The following is a 22,311-nucleotide window of genomic DNA, read 5'->3' on the forward strand; positions in this document are numbered from 1 at the left end:
ACTTTAGTGTTATGGTTATATAAGTTCAGCGTCAAAGAGTGTGAATTGTCATTTTCAAACTTGGAGAAAGGCCATGAAAGATTTGTATTGACTTAGCTGTAGCTCAAGGGAGCATGGCTTGAATTCATTGTTATTAATATTAATGATATAATTAGTGAGGAACCGGTTCCATTGTTGTAGAAAACCCAAGAATGTCTTCTTTCCTGATGCCCATGTTATTTTAGCATTGTTCTTTATCCCAAAGGAAGACAAGAACCATAACAAAGATGAACAATTTAATTATATAATCTTTCACAGTGGCGACCTAAAACTAAGTCGAAACACTTTTTTAAACTGATTATTTTAACTAAGAAGATTCTTATTACATTTAGCATAACATGTAAACCATGTTCAAGAATGATACTTCCTGGGTGCTTTGCCCAATTGGAACTCTATGCTCTCAATGGCAAATTATTAGTTAGGATTCACTGAATTTCGAAGAACGATCTGGTATAATGTTAGAGTTGTTAGGAATTTGACTGGAATCTTTATAAAGAAAAAATAAAAGGATTGAGATTTAATCACCCTGCACTAAGGATTTTGAACAAGGGTGGGATTGTGAGATACTGATATCAACTTCCAGGGAAGGTTGGTCTAGGGTGTCTTTGGCCCTCCCCAGCCGCCATGGATTGGGTTGATAGAATGTCCACACAAAAACTGGTTAGAAATGGGGAGCAAGGTCGTGGCTTAAGGAATGGCTAGTCAGCACCCTATTACCCTCAAATTCAGGACTGTTGGTAAACTGTTGAGGTGATGGTTTTGCCAAAATGCCAGTTTTGCTGAGCCTACAAAGCAGGCCACCTGGTCTGCTGATCAAAGGGGGCTGGAAGCCCAAGATGAGCCTATAGCCCTGAGCTCAGGTAGAACAGGGAGGGGTGAGGCGGGAGAGGTAGGAATGAGAGCAGAGCCTGTTTCAGAGCATAATAACTCTACCCACTGATAGTATCCAATCCTTTGGATTAGCTATTCTTCTCCTTTGAGAGAGGAATGAGTTGGGGTGAAGAAAGACAAAAGACTCCCTCTTTCTTGCTCCTGGGACATGCAGAAAAGTCTGTTATCAGCTGAGGCAGAAAGTGGGAATAGGAAAGAAAAGACTTTGAGAAACTCTGGGCTGGGACAGGATCATCTAATTCTTTTGCCTTGGTGGTGCCTCGGGGAGAAGCTTAAACTTTAATATACACACAGAACGCCTGGGGATTTTTTTTTCCCATTTAACGGAGATTGTCATTCATTGGGTCTGGGTTGGAGATTTTGCATTTCTAAAAAGCTCCCAGGTGATGCTGCTGCTCCTAGTCTGTGGACCACACTTGGAACAGTTTCTGATGCCTTCATCCAGGCCATGCTGGACTGGATTGGAGCAGCCATTGCTCTGTATCAGGGGCATTTTACTAATTGCAGACCCTCTGTCTGGCTTAATACTCCTTGCCTGCAGCTACCCCTACATCTCCAGGTTCTCAGTGGGTCTGTACAATGTTGGACCATTGGGGAGATGTGTTACCTGGCTTTTCTCCATCCACGCTGTATTCCTGCTGTGAGTTCTCTGAACATTCTGTCTTCTTTCTACAGGGTTAACACTTGGGGAGGGTTTTTTTTTTTACTTACCTTTTTCTCCTTAGTATATGGCAGTCAAGATTGCCTTAGGACTTAAGGTGAAGATTACATGGTACGAAAGATGTTATGGTCAAGGACTCAAGGACGCCTGACTACTGCCTCACTAATACCCTTCTTTCCTGTGGGCTTCTTAAGGAACACCTGCCAAATAGTAAACAAAGTTCTACTAGTTTTTGATTGGCCTCGAGCCCAGTCCTTCCAAAGCAGAGTTCTGGTTGGAGCGTTGCAGTTTTGGGTGGTGGTATTGGCTCCAGCTGCCCCTGAGCCACATCCATATCTAGCGGTCTTACTGTGCTCTAGCTGTCCCTTGCAAAGCAAAGACAGAACAGAGAGTGGGCCTGACACTGAGGAAACTTTAGCTCTGGTTCAGTTTACTGATTCCTAGATTTGGAGGAGAGAAGGTAAAGAGAAAGAAGAGGCTCTGTGTGTGGCCTTTGGACGCCAGTGACCATGCCCTAATAACCGTCAATGTCTTGGAATCGAACTAATCAGTATTATGTGGTTGGGAGAAGAGTAGGAAACTAGGAGAAGAGGGTGGTGGGCACCCTTCATACCATGCAGGCCATTTCCTCCTTGAATATAATTTAAGGATAGCTCTGTGCATGGTAGCTGAGGTTTTCTTGTCAATGGGCCTGTTGCTGCACAGTAATAGATGCTTCATAGATGCTCAGTGAAGCTGGGATTCCCATGTCTGAAAAGGTATTCTCCCAAGCCTTCGCTTGAATGCGGAAGCAGCATCATGCATCACTGTCTTCAGTGTGACAGCTCAGGAGGAAACAAGCTCCTGATTTAGCAGAAACAGATGTCACATAAAATACGTTGCTTTAACCATGACAAAGTGAAACTGAATTACTCACTTAAGAATTTACTCTAGTGAATATCCAAACAGATGTGCTAACATAGAAAGGAAAATACACCCCTTCCTTGCTGTCATTGGACCATGCCTGCTTGTGGTTTTATATTCTTCCTCCAGTTTCCAGCCAAGGCTTTACGAAGGTATCTGGGCTATGAGTCTTGGCTCTGAGCGTGGGAAATGCCCACTGGATTGAGGGAGGTAAATCCCTGGAGGTGGCCTGAGGATACTGAGAGTCTGTGTGTGCCCTAGGGAGCCATGGCTCTTTGTCTAGTGTCTTCAACTGGCCTAGTGCACTCATGGCAAGTACATGGGCCCTGTTAAATATCTGTCTGTATTTAGTTAGCCCTTTTGGTTGAGGATAAAGGTAATAAAGTATATAATGTTTGATCCCCATTATCATCAGTGAAGCTAGTTGGCTTTGCAGGAGAGAAATGGCAGGGTATCTTGTATTCCTCAGCTAACCATCCTGCAAACGCACATAAGGACAGTTGCTGAAAGGGTGTGCAGCTCCATCCCCACCACTTAAAATAGCTTGAAGCTCAACCAAAAATGTCTCCTGACCTCATCAAATGTCTTCTGGGGGTCAAGATCACCCCTGGTTGAGAACCTCTCATTTAGAGTAAGGTGGTTGTGTTCTGGGGTGAACCGTTGGAGGTGAGAATCCCAAGAACCCACTATGTTTTACCTGCCTGAGAGACAAGGCTGGTGGCTCTGCATGTAAGCCAGACCTTTGGGAGTGGAAGGAACCACAGGAACCTTGTCAAACTTCTCTCATGTCTTCTGTGGCCTCTACCGTGTGTATCACTGTTGCTAGACAACACGTCACTGACCTGCTCTGGAACCTCTCACAGCTTCCTGTGCTGAGAAGCCTCTATATTCTGCTGTACTCTACCTGTCCAAACCCATTTCCCACTCTTGCTTGATATGCATTTTCTGTTGGAGGTGTTTTGTTTTTCTTCTCATATTTCAATTGTTTTAATTCTGAGCAATAAGTACAGAAGGTAAGGACATAGATATGTCTCAGGTTGGAAATGTGCAACCTCAGACTCATTGAGGAAGCCCAGATTGACACAGGCTGGGATGTGACTGCATCTTTGGTCAGAGAAGATGGATTAAATGGAAATGAAATGGGAACCTTGTGCTTGAAGTCTAACAGCAGTTGCTAAGGGTCACTCTGCTCTTATGGTTGTGCTTGGATTGTTCATATAGAGGCCACTGCTATTTGTTCTTCAGATTCATTCAGTCTAATGTTCACAGTGGCTGGGTGCTGAGGGAGATACATAGGGAAAAGATGGCTTAGGCATCCTTGAGGTTTTCTTCTTGAATCGCAGGAGTTGGGCTGCTTGGATCTGAGGTTCTGTGGTCTGACCTCTTCCCCTCTGATGAAGAAGGTCTCCTCTGTGAACCACTCCTCAGTTGTTGTTGGACTTGAGTTACCTGCTCCAAGAGCAGGTAGCTGCGAGTTACTGCCTTGATTATATAGGAGAGCTTACTACTTTGTCTGCCTTACATTACCATTGTCTACATTAGTTCATTCCTGTTTCTAAGCCTTTGGCCTTTCCTTTCCTTCTATTTAAATCCTATCATCTCTGGCATCCTTTCCCAGTTAATCTGGCCCCTGTGCTGCTGCACCTCCAACTGTACCATACAGTTGAATTCTTGACCCTTCAAAGCTAAACTGTAGCTTACAAGCTACTTATACCAAGGGCTGCATTTTTCCTTTCTCTGTATTTTCTTTATGACAACACTTAGCTTGGTAGTTGGTGGATATTTTAGTATTGATTTTGATGGTGCTCATTGGGACATCTAATATGAATGTTATAATTTAATTGAAATCCAGAGAACATGGCAACTAGGTTTGGAACCTGTAGCTCCAAATGCAACAATTGCCAGTTGATATCTTGGCCCTTAAACAGTTTGAGCAATGTACCTATGAGATGAACAACTGATTTTAAGCAGTATAGTAACTCCACAAGTTGGTGAGTATTAACTGTTATTAAAGTATACTACTAAGTAAATACACACATTGACCTGCTTGATGGAGAATATTAGATATAAGCAAACTATATTGTGGAGGCAATGTTAAAGTAAATATTTTATTTTGCAGGGAATCATTTACTCTGATCTTGAGAGGTGGTTCTTGCCTGGACTTCAGTGAGGCTGGTCAGTCTTGTCCTTTCCTGGCTCACATCACCAGGCTCTTGGCAAAAACAATGTGTAGTTTCCCTGTTGTTTAGGGTTGAGTATCAGTTTCCTGGCTGATGACTTTTCTTTGTCAGTCCCCAGTTATGCTGTCTCCAGTTTGCTCTGTTTCTTTCTCTGCTCTATCTCGGTTTCACTCGAATCTTGGTTTCACCAGTGTCTGTGATCTACTGCCCTGGTTTCCTTGTTGGCATCAGGTCCTTTGGTACCTACAGCTGCTTCACGAGCTGTCAAGGGTTTGCCTCTAGACCTTGCACAGCTTGGGACTGGTATCAGAGGTTAACCTTCTTTCACTGACCACTGGCTTGTGTTGTTTGATGGTACCTTATTCAGAATCTAACACTTTTTGCCTCTTACGTCTACAAATCCATCATGCTTATTGCCTGGAAACTAAGCCCTGCATTCTGCTGCTAGAAAGTAATGAATGATTTTTAACAAACATACCAGAACTTACGTGTCTAAATAAGTTTTATTGTTGAGTAAAGTCACTTCAGGATTATTTTAACCACACTGCTATTGCTCAAGAAGTTTTGGAACTTCTCTTATGATGTGTTCAAGCCATTTTATAAGTTACACATGGACCAAGTATGTTTCATCAGTATAACTAAATAAGTCTTTCTGAGGACTTTTGATGGGCCAGGTAGTATGGTAGGTCCAAACCTTCTATTGTATTGGGAATCAAAAGAATGATTAAGGCGATGTCTGCTTTCATGGAGCCTACAGTCTGTTTGAGATAAATCTATGAATGACCCTGGGACAAGCCAGGATGCGTTGACATACCATGAGAGAGGCAAGGTGGACTTGAGAGGTTCATCTGTGGGGAATGGGTGTGGGAGGAAGGTCAGAGAAGGCTTTTCATGAAGGATTTGGAGGTATTTCAAGAGGATAAGATAGGGTAGGGGGCATTCCAGGAAGAGGGAACCCTATCAGCAGCAATATTTTGAAAATCCTTGGGTTTCTCAGGAAATGGAGTAATTCCATTTGACTAGCTTAGTGCGCACTGCAGTGATGGTTCTCCGTCACAGTGGCCCTGTAGGTGGGTGCCGGGTGAGACTGCAGGGTCTGTGCTGGCTCAGCTGAGGGTCTCCCAGAGGAGCTGAGAGCAGAGGTAGGGTGTGTTATAGCCGCTTTGAGGAGCCAGCATAGAATCCAGTGTTGGACCTGGGGGCTTGTGGGAAGTTACAGACTGAGGAGAGGAGTTGGGGAGAGGACAGGAAGCAGAAATGGAGGACAGGGTGAGGGGGATTAGTTTTGTTTGTTTGTTCGTTTTTAAGACTATTCAGTGTGAACCAAGCCAGTGACAGAGGACTTCTACTTAAATAGAGTGGATCGACTGACCCTGGGGCAAGCAGGTGCATCGTAAGGTTTGGGCTGAAGAAGAGAGTTGAAACAGTGGCCAGTGGAGGTCAGAGCCCAGAGGTCCTTGAATAACAACCTGTGAAGTTTAGACTTAATTAGAGAAGCTTTGGGAGACACCAATCCTTCTACAAGGAGTGACATCGCCAGACCTGTGTTTTAGGATGGTGAATCTGCTAGCTATTGGTAGGATGGGTTAGAGGGGAGAGAGACTGAAGGCAAGGAGGCCATGGTACTTGCCAGCCTAAGTTGAAAGAGAAGGGAAAAAATGCTTGAACCAAGATGATTCAAATGGAAAAAGGGGGGTGAGTTTGGTGTGGGAGGCAGATGTGAAGGGTTTGGTGATGGCTTAGATGTTAGGTGACCACTCATCCTTGTTTGCCCTGGAAATGCCTAGTTTTGCCTGTTGCCCCAGCATAGGTGATTCATAGAAAGCTGCCTGTCTGTAGGTCAAAAATGGTTAAATGTGGCAATTTCATATGGTTGAACTAATGGTGAAAGTGCTTCCTTTCACTCTCAGAAGTGTCCTGGTTGGACAGTAAATTACTGTGTTTGGTCATCCTAGTTAGATGTGGGGAGATGAGGCAGAAGAAAGTCTTTCCAAGATTCTGAGCTTGGTGACCAGGCGAATAAACTGGTTCCGTGAAGGAATTAGGATTGGAAGGTGGGTGATACTGATGTGCCTTGTTCGCTCCATTTGGGACAGACTCACACTTGACTTTCAAATAATTCCATTCCCTCTCTAAAGATGGAACATTTTCACCACTGAGGTTATATTTGAGAGTATAAAGCCTCTGAAGGTGGTTCATGTAGGAGCCATAACAGCTATCATTCAGGCTCTTGGAAGATCGATTTGAGTGGCATGACTCACATCTGGACATGTCAGTTCTGGTGGGTTCACATGAGGCCCCCTGTACTATGGATATTCCTCATATACAGGTGGTTGGAGTAAGTGTCTGGTCAGCCTAGGCCATGCGGTTCATTCACTTAACCGTGTCTGTTAAATGATAGACTCTTTCCTAAAAGCTACCTGCCTCACAGATGCTTGACCTTATTCACAACAGAGGCTGAGTATGGGTGTGTCGGTGGCTCAGTGCAGACCCACCTCCCATGTGAGGGGACAGCTGCCCTCACTCATGTAGCCCAGTGCACATGCCTGCTTCATTATGTAGGCAAGTCCCAAATGTCTAGTGGAGAACAGTGATAAAGCTGTTTTTAGTCTTTTACTTGCGAGATCTTGATTCAGTCCCTTGATTTCATGGGTAACTGCAGGCCCTGGTGTACTGAGGAGGGAAGTGCAAGTAATTACTCCTGCTTCTCTTTCATGGGTGGAATTACTGGCCACACCAAGGCATCAGTCCCCAAAGGATAAATGGCTTCGTCAGGCAGACCATGACAGTAGAAGATAGTTTAGTAGGAGCACTTTTCCTTTTTAAAATAGGCACACTCAAGAGGGTCCTGCTGTGGGAAATTTTGTGCAGGAAATGTTTAAAACATACAGGTTTTTTAGTCATTGGATGGGTCCACAGGCAATGGGTCCTAGCTTCAGTTTTTGGTGGCCTCATAATTACAGAAAGAGTCAGTACCACATGAAGTGGCATCATGTGTTACATACCAGGTGTATGCATGAAGAACGCCAGAGTATTTCAGTCTATGTTAAGTCTTGGAAAAAATAAAAAGTGATCTGCATATAGTTTTTTCTTCCTTTGATAAATGTTCTCATGGGGCAGTCATCTCTGCAGGTCTCTCCTAGATGGCTTATTCCTCCCCTTCAGAATGAGCTACTGTTTTCTATATGTTTCATTATGAAATATTTAGCATTTTAATGGAATTCTTCCTGACTACGAAATAACTCATGAGTATTACAGAAAATTGGGAAGACATAGAAAACAAGAAAATAAGTATCATCCATAATAGTACCACTCTTTCTCTGAACACATTTCTTCCCTCCTTCTTCTAATTCTACCTATTCAGAGATACGCTGTTAAGTTTTGGTGTAAACTTTCCAGATTCTCCCTTTGCATACACAAACCTTCTATTGTATTTATAGATCCATGGGATTTTTTTAAACAACACAAGTATCATACTATATATAATGTTTTGTAACTTGTATTTTCGTTTAGTATACCTTGATTATCTTTCCAAATCATACATATTAGTCTCCTACTACATATTAGTTACTATGAGATATGCATGGATGACTGCACAATATGTTACCACCCCACTGTTGATGGAAATTTAGCCAATTTTCAATTTTTGCAATTATAAACCGTGCTGCAGTTAACATACCTATTATTTACTTCTTCATCATCAGGCTAGTACTTTTGCAGGAGAGACTCCTAGTCTTAGCCTGACTAGCTTAAGTTGTCCTCCAGGTTTAAGCCGTTTTGCATTTCTTTCAGTGGCATGAATGTGCCTATTTCCTCATCTTTTGGTGTTACCAGTCTTTTAATTGTTTTTAAAATGCATAAGTTAAAAAATGGCTTCTTATTGTTTAATGGACATTTCTCTAATCATGAGTGAGGTCGAGCATCTTTTCATATGTTGATTGACTCTTTATATTTCTTTGGTGAATTATCTATTGACAAATTGGTCATAATTCCTCATTTATAGGAGCTTCAGGAATAATAGATATTAAACCTTTCTCTGTACATTTGTGAATGTTTTGTCTTTTGTCATTCATTTTTAAATTTGTTTAAAATGGTGTCGAATCTGTCAGTCTTTTTCCTTTATGGGTTTTGAATTTTATGTCAAAGCTTAGACTTTGAAATTCTTGAAATTAAAGTGTTTTTGGAGCCCAAGTGTCTTGACATTTATTCAGTGATTCAGTAAGTCAACCAATTACAGAATATCTACTTAATATGTTCCTACTTATTACAGTATCATTTCCTCCCCCCTTTAATTCCATTTTGAGCTCCACTATGTCACTGGCATTCATTCATGATGGGGGCTTTTTAGGAAATTGAATATCACCCTGATGGAAAGCCTGAATGTTGTGGTCCAGCTTCCAGGAACCCCATGGTTTCCATGGTATCTTTCGTAACCTTCCATAGCTCTTTGAGCAGACTGGGTACCTTTTTGTTAAAAACTGACTCTTAGCCAAAGTCATGGGCTTTGCACACACCGTGCTTTACTGAGATATATTAGAACAGTGCCTAGAAGCAGGAGCTCCATACTCTAATCTCCCTTCCCCACTAAACTGTGTGACCTTCGACCTGTCACTTAACCTTTCTAGTCTCCTCTACTCACTTTTCAAATCTAAGGCCCAGTCATCCCTTTTAATGCCTCTCCCATCACTACTTCTTGGTTTCATGATTCTTCTGAATTTTCAGCTTAGGGCTGTGTCTGCTACTGTGGTTTTCTTGCCTATCATTTTTCTTTTCTTTCCGTCTTTTGAGCCTCTTATTCAAAATCCCTTCAAGGCAGGCAGTTATTCATTTTGGATTCTTCTCTTTGTTTCTACAGGCCCTTATATGTGTCTGCCTCATTTCCTGGACTCTGTCTTTGCAGCTGAAATTAGAAACCTACCGAAGCATAACAGATGCTAGAATCTCATGAAGTAACAGGCCCAAAATAGCCCAAGTCTACTGGCAGAGGGTTTGACTATAATTCCAGTGACAGCTCTCGATAAGGCTGCCCTGACTAGGTAATCAGATAGCTCCCCTATTTCTCATAGATTTTTAAGGATGGCCTCAGTGCATCATCATCTCCTTGGACAAATCCTTGCCTTTTCAGCCTCGTTTCTCTCCTTTTCCCTTTTAGTGTGTTAGTATTAAAAGCTTTGGAAATTTTCAATACAAACCTGTATGTAAATGGGGGTTTAAATCTGCAGAAGCTGTGAACAGGCACCGAACAGAAATCAGGGGATACTGAGCTGCATATAACAATATGTGGCAATAAGTCAGGTGGCTCTGTGGCACCTGGCTCATTTGATAAACAAATGGCTGCCTGTGTACCCCAAGAGCTTCCTTTATGAGGAGAGAAGCTGCCTGGAGCCATGGAAAGAAGGCAGAACAGTAGCCAGATTTGGGTCGAAGTTTGGGGGCTAGCAGTTGCTTTGTTTTAGGTACATCCCTTAACTTCTCCATGGGATGGTTTTGAGGATTAAGGGATAAGATTCATGGATGTTGAATATTATGAAGTGCCATCTATAAGTGGTAGTGATAGCTTTAGTACTTGTGGTGGTGATTGAATTTCTAAGACTAGAAGAACAGGTACGCAAAGAAGTTGAATATGACTAGAATTTGTAAATGCCCTAGGAGACTTTTCAGATAGAGTGATGAACTTGAGAGAGCATCTATCAACCTGGGTGTAGGAGGGGAATGCACAACATTTGTATCACTAAATACTCATTGAGTCATCAAAGCTGCTAGGAGATGGGCTGCCAGATATTTAGCAATTTCTTTATAAATCTCCAATGTGTTTGAATGATAGGAGAGGACTTTGTGTGGTTTCCTTTGACGACGTGGCGAGTGGTTTCACTGCATCTATATGCAAAATCGTAGAAACATGTATGTTTACTGATTTGGGGCATATAGGCTGTGTGGGCTGTCCTGGGAACCTATCAGTTCTAGGATCATTTCTATGGAAAAAATGAATTCTGAGTTCCAGACTTAGAACTTAGAACACAGCTGGTTTGCATACTGATAAAGGAAACCCTCACCTAATGCTACAGGAGGATGTGCTACCGTACAGTAGGGCAAGTGGTGATACAATGAAGTTCTTTCTGAATGGATCCGAGAGGTAGTACCTCCCCTGTGTTGCATTGTAACGCATGCCAGGTCAGTTGTAGGAAGACTTCGCTACATAAAATGCTAGGGAGCTACTCGGCTTTGATTTTAAAAATGACAGTTTAAAATCTTGTTTTAAAAAAATCGCCAAGAAGAATAAAAAGGAGAGGGCAGCAGCAGCAGTAGCAGGAATAGTGGCAGAACCCTCCCCCACCCCCCACTCCTCCCATGGTGGGATGGTGGTGATTTCCCAGTTCAATGTAAATGCTGACTGTAGAGCATATGGATGTTGGTGTTTGAATTCCAGGTGGTTGTGGAGACAAACCCAATGAGGGATACTAGTTAACATCCTATAACTGTCCTTTCCTGAAACCCCTGTGTCTTAGTCCATCTTGGCTGCTATAACAGGGTACCATAGACTGAGTGGCTTATAAACAACAGAAATTTACATCTCACAGTTGTGGAGGCTGGGATGTCCAAGATCACAGCACTGGCAGATTCAGCGTCTGGTCAGGGGCACTTCCTGGTTCCTAGATAGCTGTCTTCTCGCTGTGTCCTTAAGTGGAGGAAGGGGTGAACCCTGGTCTCTTCAGCCCCTTACAGGCACTAATTATATTCCTGAGGGCTCCACCCTTGTGACCTAATCACCTCCCAAAGGGACCACCTCCTAACACCATCCATCAGGGATTAGGTTTCAACATACGAATTTTGAAGGGACCCAAACATTCAGTCCATAGCACCCTGTGAACAAGCAGTGGTTTCGTTCTCATGAGCAGACCTGAATCTGTCTTCCGTGAGCATCCTTTGTTAGTTTCCTTCAGAGGGGGGACTTTGATTTGCTTTTCATATTTTCAACCATTGAGGAAGGGTTCCTGTAACTTGAGCTTCAGATAAACTTTAAAAAATGTTTAAAAGGGAAACTGACTTTTGAAGGTTACTGTGTAGGTGACTGGCCAGGAAAAGTGGACATTTTAGAGAGACTTTTTTCCCCTAAATGATATTAGCAAGGCTGGAAGCAATAGAAATCAATCAACAAGGATCCCTCAGGCCTTCTACTCGATTGACTATTTTGGAAGAACCACAGATACGTAATACACAACCCTTCATCAAAAGAAGCTTATAATGTAGATGGGTAGAGAAGATAGATATGCAAAACAATGACTGGAAAAGACTATGAAGTGAATTGCTACAAATCCTTTTTGGAAGATGGGGATATAAATTATACATACATGAATGCTTATGTTTTAAATGGCAGTGTGCTCAAATGCATAATCCCGACAATTAGAGAAACTAATTTCTGAAGTACAGGTTCGAGCTGGTCCTTAAAAGAGGTCAAGATTATGTGTTCTGCAAAAGGTTGTGTCAAAATGTAGATTTAAAAAAAATTTATTGCTCTGTTTTATTTCTAACGACCTAACCTGGAGTTAAATGGAGAGGAATACTTTTTTTGTTTTAAAGATTTTAAAGTCACCTGAGAAATATTTCACCTCTGGTTTCACCAGCGTGGCCACCCGTATTTAAGCTCTTGGGTGGGGATAAATGGTCTCCAGTTCACTTATTTTCCGGATATGAATGGTAGCTGTTCCCACATATTGGCCAAGTGAAATTTCCTGAGGCTTAGTTCTGAGCTCACCTTTATCTGGTTCAGAAACTTCCAGTAGCTTCCTATGGCATGAAATCCTCTGTCCTTCGCATGGTGTTTGGGGTCCTCCATCATCTGCTATGGTCCTCCAACTTGATTTCCTACTACCTTCTTTTCTACACCAAACCCACAGCCAGCCTTACAGCCGGTCCCCGTCACTCACAAAGGCAGCTGTGTCCCCTACGTGAGGGCCTCCTCCTGGTACACCTGTTCCTTGTCTGCACGTTCAAATCTTGCATGTCATTCAAAGCTTTGCTCAAATGTCACTACTTCCATGAAGACTTCTCTTACCTTCCAGCTAATAGAATCCCTGACACCCCCCCAAGTTTCTGTGGCACCCAACCCTCACTGCTTTTGTGGCCCTTGGTACTTACTCCTGTGGTGTTGGTTTCTCTGGAAGTTTTTCTCTGCCCAGCGTGAGAGAGGGCAGGATGCCCAGGCCCTTTTCATCATGGTTTCCCTGCACCTGACATCACCTGTGCTTTCCCCACAAGAGGCCTTAACCAGTCTGAGCAAGGTGCCTCATAAAGCAGAACTGGCAGCCTTTACTTCCCTGTGCTTCGTTACTCGGTCCTTCAGCTCTACTGAGTGAAAACCTGGGTTGCTTTGTTGCTACTCTTACATGTTTGCTTGGTGTTTTTGCTGACATCTGCCTAGGTGATGGACACATGCAGACAAGCATAATGTGATTCTTTTCACTTTCTGCTTTACAACAGGGTCTCCAAGATGTAGTTTTATCCAAGGGAGAGTTCACCAGGGCAGCTGGTGGCACAAACAGGCAATTGTTTGCAAACATCAAAATCCTGCCTGGCTGTAGCTTAAGGAAGGTGCTCTCAGGATGCTGGGAGCAAGCTGAAATACCAGGGTGTGTTCCTGGCCCCAAGATGTCATGGTGTTGGGTAACGTCGAGGCCTGGTTGTTGTATTGTCCACAGCTGTCAGACACACCGCAAGTTCCAGATGTGCTATCATTGTGAATCTCTTGCACGATTTTCTGTAGAGTGCTGTTACTCTGAGTCAGTCTGATTTGGGGATGTTGGGAGAGTAATCTCCTGTTTTGGTTATCTGTTGCTGCATACAAACCACCCCAACATTTAATGGGGTCAAGACAACAGTCTGTTTTCATCTCTCGTGTTTCTGTGGGTTAACCAGTCCCAGGGTACTACAGGGATGCTAACGGAGATGCTCCTTAAATAGACGTCAAAACACTGACATAACAAGCCAGGTCCTAAATGTTATCTGGCTACCTTGTGCCCGGGACAGAGCTTGACTAACACACGCAATAAGCAGCCGAAATCAATGTGGCTGCAAAATGATAATTTTACAAAACATTCTAGATCTGAGTATAATGGGATGACATGGTGGAGTGGAAAGTCCCTGTTGCCAGCTCGTCTGGTCTCATGGCTTCGACCTCCACCTGTCGAGGTCAGGGCTCTAGGCTCATTTCTTAAGCCTTTGCTCACTTCCTGAGCTCTGGACATAAATATCCAACTGACTGCTGGCATAGTCAGTGGGATTTCCCCCATCTTGGCATTTCCACAAGGGAGTTCTGTATCTTTGGCCCGAATGCAAGAATTATATAATTTCTCTTTAGGTCTCTGGTGCCAGTATAGCATGCGGCACACATAGTAGATTCTGAGTAATACCTGATGAATTAATAAGTAAATGAATGCTTCTCAAAGCCATCAGTAGGAGAGTGGATAAATAATAGTACACACACACACACACACACACTGGAATACTAAAATGAGTGAACCAGATCTACATGTTATATCAACAAGGATAAATAGCAATGGTGAGTGGAAAAAAGAAAATTATGAAATATGTAATATGCTACCATTTATCTAAAGTATGCAATCAAACAATATTGTGTATTTATGGACATATATTTATGTAGTCATGGTACACAAACATGGATGTGAGGAAATCACTCCACTGTCTAGATAATGGCTATCCTTTGGGGTAGAGGGAGAGCAATTCCATGGAGAAGGAATCCTCAATAGCAACTTTAAATTTGTTTTAAAAATCTAAGGTGACTAGGAGTGGGCTATAAAACACATTACAACTCTGTGTTGGGGATATGGATGTCGCTGTAACTCCTCTGTACTTTAAAAAAAAAAAGTCTGCAACATTTTATGTTATTTATTATTTTTTCCGTGAGGAAGATTGGCCCTGAGCTAACATCTGTGCCAGTCTTCCTCTATTTTGTACGTGGGACACCGCCAAAACATGGCTTGATAAGTGGTGTGTAGGTCCATGCCCAGGATCCGAACCTGCGAGCCCCAGGCTGCCAAAGCAGAGTATGTGTACTTAATTGCTATGCTGTCAGCCTGGCCCCAATATTTTATTCTTCTAAAAAAGAAATGGCAGTGATGTACCAGAGTTCATAGGAAGTAAATTCAGTGGACCTCACTGAGAAGTTAAGTAGGGACTTGATGAGGGTCACACTTCTGTGCCAGAGATAAGGACCCTGATGACATGGCTCCCACCCACAGATCTTTCCACTCCACCATGTCATCCCATTATACTCAGATCTAGAATGTTTTGTAAAATTATCATTTTGCAGCCACATTGATTTCGGCTGCTTATTGCGTGTGTTAGTCAAGCTCTGTCCCGGGCACAAGGTAGCCAGATAACATTTAGGACCTGGCTTGTTATGTCAGTGTTTTGACGTCTATTTAAGGAGCATCTCCGTTAGCATCCCTGTAGTACCGGTGGGCCTCTCATGAGATTGCTTAATAGATATTCACAACATGGGCACTATATATGATCCCAGAGGGCTGAGGAGGGATGGTCAAGCATTGGGAAGTGCTGGTCTGCTTGACTCAGTGCCTCCCAGGACTAGGAACCATGACTTAATTGTCCATGCCTCTGTCCTGGCACCTGCCACACTGTGCTTAAATATTTATTTGAATTAATGGATCCAAGAATGTTTTATTAATGTGGCCTTGTTAATCAGGATGAGGATGAGACCTTCTCCCTGTATGCTGAGAGTAAAATATGATTTATTAGATTTAAAAAAGTAATAACAGAGCCTAGAAAGAAACTTTCCACCTGGAAAGAGTTTCCTGGAAGCAACTGTGAGGTTCCTTTGTAGGAGATCTTGAAGTTCTGACCTGAAATCCATGTGCTTGTGTAGTGCTGGCTGGTTACCTCAGCTTACCCAGGGCGGGTAGCCACTGCCCCTTTCCGTGCACCATTAGGCGCATGTGGCATGTGGCTCACAGGGCTCCCCTCCTCTTCCCCACTTCCACTGTGATGGGAAGCCCTTCACTGTCAGCTCAAACACTGCAGCATCCCAAAGAGTTTCAGCAAGTAAAAAGGACCACGTTCCCAAAGAAAGGCAACTAGACTATTTCTGGGCACATTGCAGTTGGTGGGCTGGGGCTGGGTCGTGTGGATGGTAAGATAATTGTGTCCTCTCTCCTCGCCCATCTCGCATCTACTGTGTTAACTGTTACGGTGATCAAAGCTGAAATGGGCAATACAGCTTCTCAGAAATGAACTTAAAACAAGGTCAGTTTCTATCTTATTGTGAGCGGTTGCCCTTCCCTGGGGGCAACAGTTTTGTCATGAACAGCCTGCACATGTTAAATGATCTTTGTGCACTTTTACGGCTGATTACATCACCATATAACTTAAAGTTTTAAGCAGTCTGATTATCTCAATTTCCTATTATGTGTAATTTCAAGCAGGCGGTGATAGGTGAATGGCTGCTGTCCTATGGGAAAGTAACTGGATGAAATATTCTGAGTTTAGCCTGGGAGTGGAGATGGGCCTGGTTATTAGCTAATCATTACTCTAGGTGTTCCAGATTTAGATTAGAGTTTATGAAAGTCTAAAGACTATATGATGTGTGAATGCTTTTTTTGTTATGCTTTCGGTTTCCTAATTAAACTAACGTGCCAAGCTGCCACTGATCACTCAAGATGAATTTCCTAGACAGAATGAGCAGGAACGGCTGGGAGAACCATTGATGGGTATTCGTTACATGCAGGGGTAACTTGGGAAGTTCAAGTTTCTGAACTGGGAGGTGGGGGAAATGGACTGGAATTCCCAACTTGAAGTTAGAAGACCTGGTTCCAAGAGTCCTGGTTCCTGACTCAGCAGGTTCATGGGAAAAGTGGGCAGAATCACCTAAACTCGCTGAGCCCTCACCCCTCCTCTGCCCCTTTATTTTGCCAGAGATGGAATAATAACTACCCAACTTACTTCTCAGAATAATTCTAAGGTTTGAACTAGAAGACACGTTAAAGTCATCCAGACTATAAACCAGTTCTGTTGTTGTCACCATCACAGTAAGCATCAAGATTCTCTGGCAGTATAGATTTGGTCACAAGTTGCCAGGAGGTAGGAGTGTAAAGAACTTTGGAAGTCTCCAGCACAGCAAACAGCTGCTGGGTGAGTAATGAGTTCCCCAGCTCTGAGGGTATTTAACTCCAAACTGGGTAATCATCTTCCTGCCGGCTACTCAGAAGAAGGGATTTGAACATTGAGTAGACACTTCCTTTCCAGGTTCTCTCCACTCTCAGATAAAGTGGTTTAGATTCCTTGTGAACATGTTTTTGTGTCTACCAATCCACTGTGAGGGATCGAAAACAGAACAGAGAACAATAAAAATGCTTAAAGCAGAGACTTTAAAAAAAACTGAATATAACCCAGAAAGAGAAAGCTAAGTAAGGACAAATATTCGACTCTGTCAGAATTGACACTTGATTCATCCTGAATAAAGGACTCAAAGCAACAGATCTTCTGTTGTTTCCCTCCCCTCATTTTACAGATGAGAAAATTGAGACTCAAGTGGAAGATATGTGCCACTGCTAAATGCTAGCTAGCAGGTGTCAGCCATTGTGCTACAAACTCTCAATATGTCATGGAATTCGCCCATCTACTCTATGAGAGGGAGCCAATGATAAACTGGGGCCCAGGGAGGTTATGTAACTGGCCCAAGTCACACAGCTACCAAGTGGCAGGCAATCTGGCTCCAGAGTGAGTTTTATTGTGACACTTCCGTGGCAGTTGTTCAGGGAAATGACAAAAATCGTATTGTGTCATTCACTTTTAATTGCACATCTCCCTCATAGTGGACTGGATTGGTGTGCCTGAGGATGAATAACTTTGAGATCCCTAGTGGTCTTGGGGATCAGGACGGTGACTTCCACTAAGGGATGTACCTCCCTCTACCCCCAGAACTGAGCTCCTGTTTAGCCATGCACCACATGATGATGTTTCAGTCAACGATGGACTGCATATATGATGGTGGTCCCATAAGATTAGTATCATATAGCCTAAGTGTGTAGTAGGCTATACCATCTAGGTTTGTGTAAGTACACACTATAATGTTCACACAATGATGAAATCACCTAACAACCCATTTCTCAGAAAGTATCCCCATCATTAAGCAATGCATGACTGTGTTTGCAGAATGCCTGGCCAGATGTAGGAAAACCCTCTGAGGCTGTGAATTAAAGTGAAGTCAATGTCCCCAAAAAGGACTGAATTCTCTGTTTTGTCTTGGCATCCTCAGCGCTCTGTCCACATGTCACATGCAACCTGCTTGCCCAAACTGGCTTTTTCTTCCTCAAATCTGAAAATCTATTGTGTAGGGGTGATAGGTTCAAGTTCTTACCTAAAGTGAAATGAACCTCGGTGACTAACGGGCTCAGCTGTTAGGAGGCGCAGAAGTTGGAGAGGGTATCTGTGTGTGAAATTTAAGTCCTAATCCTACAGTTAGCATCAGGCCAGACATTCCCTTGAGGTAGGAAGGATTGGGGCTCAGAGTAAGTTCTGTGTGATGTCAGCATTTTTCACCTATCTGCTCATAGTCCTCGCTTTAAGCATAGTAAAGAGTGAAGCTCTTGGTCTGAGTTGGTTTCAGTTTTCAAGAATGCATTTTAAATGCAGGTAGCCCCTAATATCAATAGATTGTTATAAAAAAATTCTTTGATGGAGTATTTGGAGTTTTAGGATGCAGTTTTCCCCTAGAAATAATCTTTTTGTGGGTGGCTGTTTCTAGGTCAACCTGTTCGGTCCATAATATGCTTGAACTATAATATTTGCAGCGCGAGGCTGAGTGAGGCCTGGGTCCTGGAGTCCGTGTCTACCAATCCACTGTTGAGAGGTGACTGTGAATTCTGGCGTTTGCCTACCTCCTCTTTATATTTGACCCTCTTTACAAACCTCCTCCAGCCCTTGGTGCCTTTATGAGCGCTCAGTGCCATCACACTTGAGGGTGCCTTGATCATGGTAAAAAGACATCTCCTCTGAGCACCCGCTCTCAACTGTTTTTCTCCAAATGCCACTGGACTGATTTGTTGGAAGGGTGCGAATCACCAGTGTACCATGTTCCTCTTAGAGGTATATTTGCATTTTTAGAAAAGCATACTGTTAGACCAAATGAATCCCTTGGTAAAATTTCAAGCTGGATAACCAAGAATTTGGGAAATGTGAAATAAGAGCTAATGGAGCAAAAAAGGGCCACTAGACTAGCCTCAAACCCTCCTCCCTTCCACTGTTGCTTCTTCGTATTCAATTGTGAATTTCTGGGTTCCAGGTTTTATTTTCTGACAAAGCTTACATGACGGAGGGAGGATAGAGAAGGTTATGTGTATGAATCAGAATATTAAATGTTATCTGCGCTGAGAAAAACTGCCCAGAGATAAGACTCTTTTTTTTTTTTGCATATGAATCTTTCTGTCCCAGGACACCTGATTTGTTTACTTGGTCAAAAACAAAACCCCAAAACCGCCCCAGAATATGGTCACTCTTTGTTTTGGAGAGAGCTTTTTAATGTTATTACAGTGCAGGGATTGTACACCTTCACAATGAGGGCTTTTTTCTTATGTTTTTCCCCCCTTTCCCACCACCTTTACAGTCATTGATGGGTGAATCACCTGTGTGTTGAGTATGAGAATCAGCTGGCAGCATCCTGAGCCATCAGTTAGCTCCTGTTGGATGTTGGCAAGTTGTTTAAAAATAGCAGGTCTTTGTTTTCCTAAGGGTTGGGGATCCTCACATTTGGAAGAATGGACCTGAGGGTCCCTTAGGCTCTGGGAATAGGTTGTCTTCTCCCAGCACTGCCAGCCAATCCCTGATGACTGTAGGTTAGGATAATTTATCCTGAGGGCTGCTGGCCCCAGTGGAGAGAAGCACTGAAGAGGCTGACTAAATGCTGGCTTTGTCAGCCTGTTGGAAGGTAGAGGAGGAGGAAGGGAATGCTGGCAAAGCCACTTGAGAAAGCAGAGCAGATGCTTTCTTGGAAGACATGTCTGAGTCTCAGGTGACTCATAACTGTCTTCCAAGTTTAGCTTACTACTAGCTCATGAAAATAGTTTTCTTAGCTCCCACCTCCTGGTCATTTTTAGGTTTAATGATCAAATTCAGTGTTTTAAAGAAACACCCAACTTGAGAATGTAGGCCCTTGGACTGAGTGGGATGGGCAGACAAGTGACTCAGATGACCAATGACCCCTCATATACTCTCCTCCCTGCTGCAAGGACACCTCATCACACTTAGTGGCATGGCTTTGCCCCCATGCCTGTTGTGACCTTCTCTTAGCATGGGAACATGGTTCATCCTTGCATCTTACACAGTGCTTTGCACATAGCAAATGTTCTGTAAGTAGTTATTGTTTAGCACAGTTCTAATGAGGATTTTGATGAGGCAGTCTTTTTCAGTTTGTCCCTCTTCCCATTGTCTTGTTCTACTGCTTAATACTCAGGAGTTCTGTTGAATGTGGCCAGCCTATAAATGGCACATAGAGGTCTGCTGGCCTCTCGTCAGACCATAACTCTTGGGGGCAGTTGTGGAGAAAGTCACTGTTGGTTTCCACCATATGCTTTGTAAAAATGTCTACTTTGGAGTAATAGGTGCTTCGAGAGTCTTGGAAGGACAGGTGGAGAAATGGGTGTAGAATTTAGGAGAGGCTCTCTGGCAGGTTTGCTCAGATGAAGGTAGATGCCTTGATGGGCTGTCCTGGAGGTGAGGGTGTTATCTCTTCCCTCCTCCTTCACGTATTTCCTCCTTGAGCCTAGTTGCAGACCTTTTGAGAAAGGGCAGTGTCTTCAATCTTTTGGGCTGCTATAACAGAATATCATGGACTGGGTGGCTTAAACAACAAACATTCATTTCTCACAGTTCTAGGGGCTGGGAAGTCCAGATTAAGGCACCAGCAGATTTGATGTCTGGTGAGGACCTGTTTCATGGTTGGCAGTCTTCTTGCAGTGGCCTCACATGGTGGAAGGGCCAAGGGAGGTCTCTGGAGTCTCCTATAAGGGCACTAATCTTGTTCATGTGGGCTCCACCCTCATGATTTAATCACCTCCCAAAGGCCCTACCTTCAAATACCATCTAATTGGGTGTTAGAACTTAACAAGTGAATTTGGTGGAGGGACACAAACATCCAGTCTATTGTAGGTGGTTAAATGGGGGTAATCTGGTTGACTGATATCAAACCACTGTAGAATCAGGCTGCTCCCAAGGGCTTGCTGAGACACTCCCCAGTTCCCTCACCCTCTATCTGCCTAGTGTAGACTCACCCAGGCAGAATTGAGGGCAGCCATTCCTTTGGAGACTCCCTGGTTGGACTGTAGCCTAGGGGTGAAATAGCAGATGCTTTGCCCCACACTTAGTCGGATTCCACTGGTGCAGAGGCTCATGCCTGTCCCATGCCTTCTCTCAATGCCAGCTCCCTTGAGGCCTGGATTCTCCAGGGACCTGGGAGAGTAGCAAATGGCTGTACAGAAGATGTGGCAGCCATTCACGCAATCATCCATTCATGATCTTCAGTGTCAGTGATACTAGAACGTATTTAAAAGTGAGTGAGAGTTCTCTATCCCAGGGCTAGAGAGAGGGCTATGCCCAGAGGGAAGGAAATGAAGAGGGCTTTCATTAGGCAGAGCTTCTAGCTTGTAAGTGGAGGAAGGAAGACAGTGATTGGTCCGCGGGGACCCACAGGTGGATTCTGTTACCCCCACCTTCTCATACCTGGGGGGTATGTGGCAATATCTGTGGGGGAAAAGAAGCCACAGGTGAAGTGTGGCACATTTTCCTAGAATGTGAATTTTACTGAAAGATTTTGGGAAAAGCTGAAATAATATAGACACACATGTGAAGAGGTTGTACAACAGAATGCAAAATTCACTAACTTCTTTAGTAAATATTTTGTTGGAATAAAACACCTATTCAGAAAAATACATAAATCATAAGGCTACAACTTGATGTGCTGTCACATTTTGAACCCACCCCTGTGACCAGCCCCTGAACAAGACTCAGAACTTACCAGAACCCCAGAAACTTCCTTGGTGAACCCTGGCAGTTGCTGTACTCTTTCCAAGAGTAACTGTATCTTGACTTCTAACACCACTGCTTACCTCTGCCTGTTTTTGAAGCTGGTATAAATGGAATAATTTAGTGTGTATCTGTATTCTTTCACTCTACATTATATTTGGAATTTATCCTTGTTGCATATGGTTGTAGTTTCTTTATTATCATTGATGTATGGTATACTACAGTGAAAATATCCTGGAATTTATTTGCCCATTCTAATATTGATGGATATTTGGGTTATTTCCAATTGTAGGCACTTGAAAAATGCTGCAGGGAATAGTCTTGGACCTGTCTTGGTAAATGTATGTATGCATTTCTGTTGAGTACTTATCTGGGAGTGGAATTGCTGTGTCATAGGGGATATTGTGTTCAGCCGTGGATACTGCCAAATAGTTTTCCAAAGTGGTTGTACCTGTTTACACTTCCAGGAACAGTGTATGAAAACTCGGATTGTCTCACATCTTTGCCAATGCTTGCTTTTGTCTTTTTTGTTTCAGCTGTTCTGGTGAGTATATATCATGGTGGCATATAGTGGTATCTTGTGTTTTT

General features: G+C 43.2%; 1 protein-coding gene across 1 annotated transcript in view; it reads left to right on the forward strand.

Moving 5' to 3' along the window:
• The window catches only part of MYO5B (myosin VB), a 347,774-nt gene that overhangs the window by 96,521 nt on the left and 228,942 nt on the right, over positions 1-22,311 (forward strand). The window lies entirely within an intron of this gene.

Source organism: Equus asinus, chromosome 7, assembly GCF_041296235.1.
Source record: "Equus asinus isolate D_3611 breed Donkey chromosome 7, EquAss-T2T_v2, whole genome shotgun sequence".
Classification (NCBI taxonomy): Eukaryota; Metazoa; Chordata; class Mammalia; order Perissodactyla; family Equidae; genus Equus; species Equus asinus.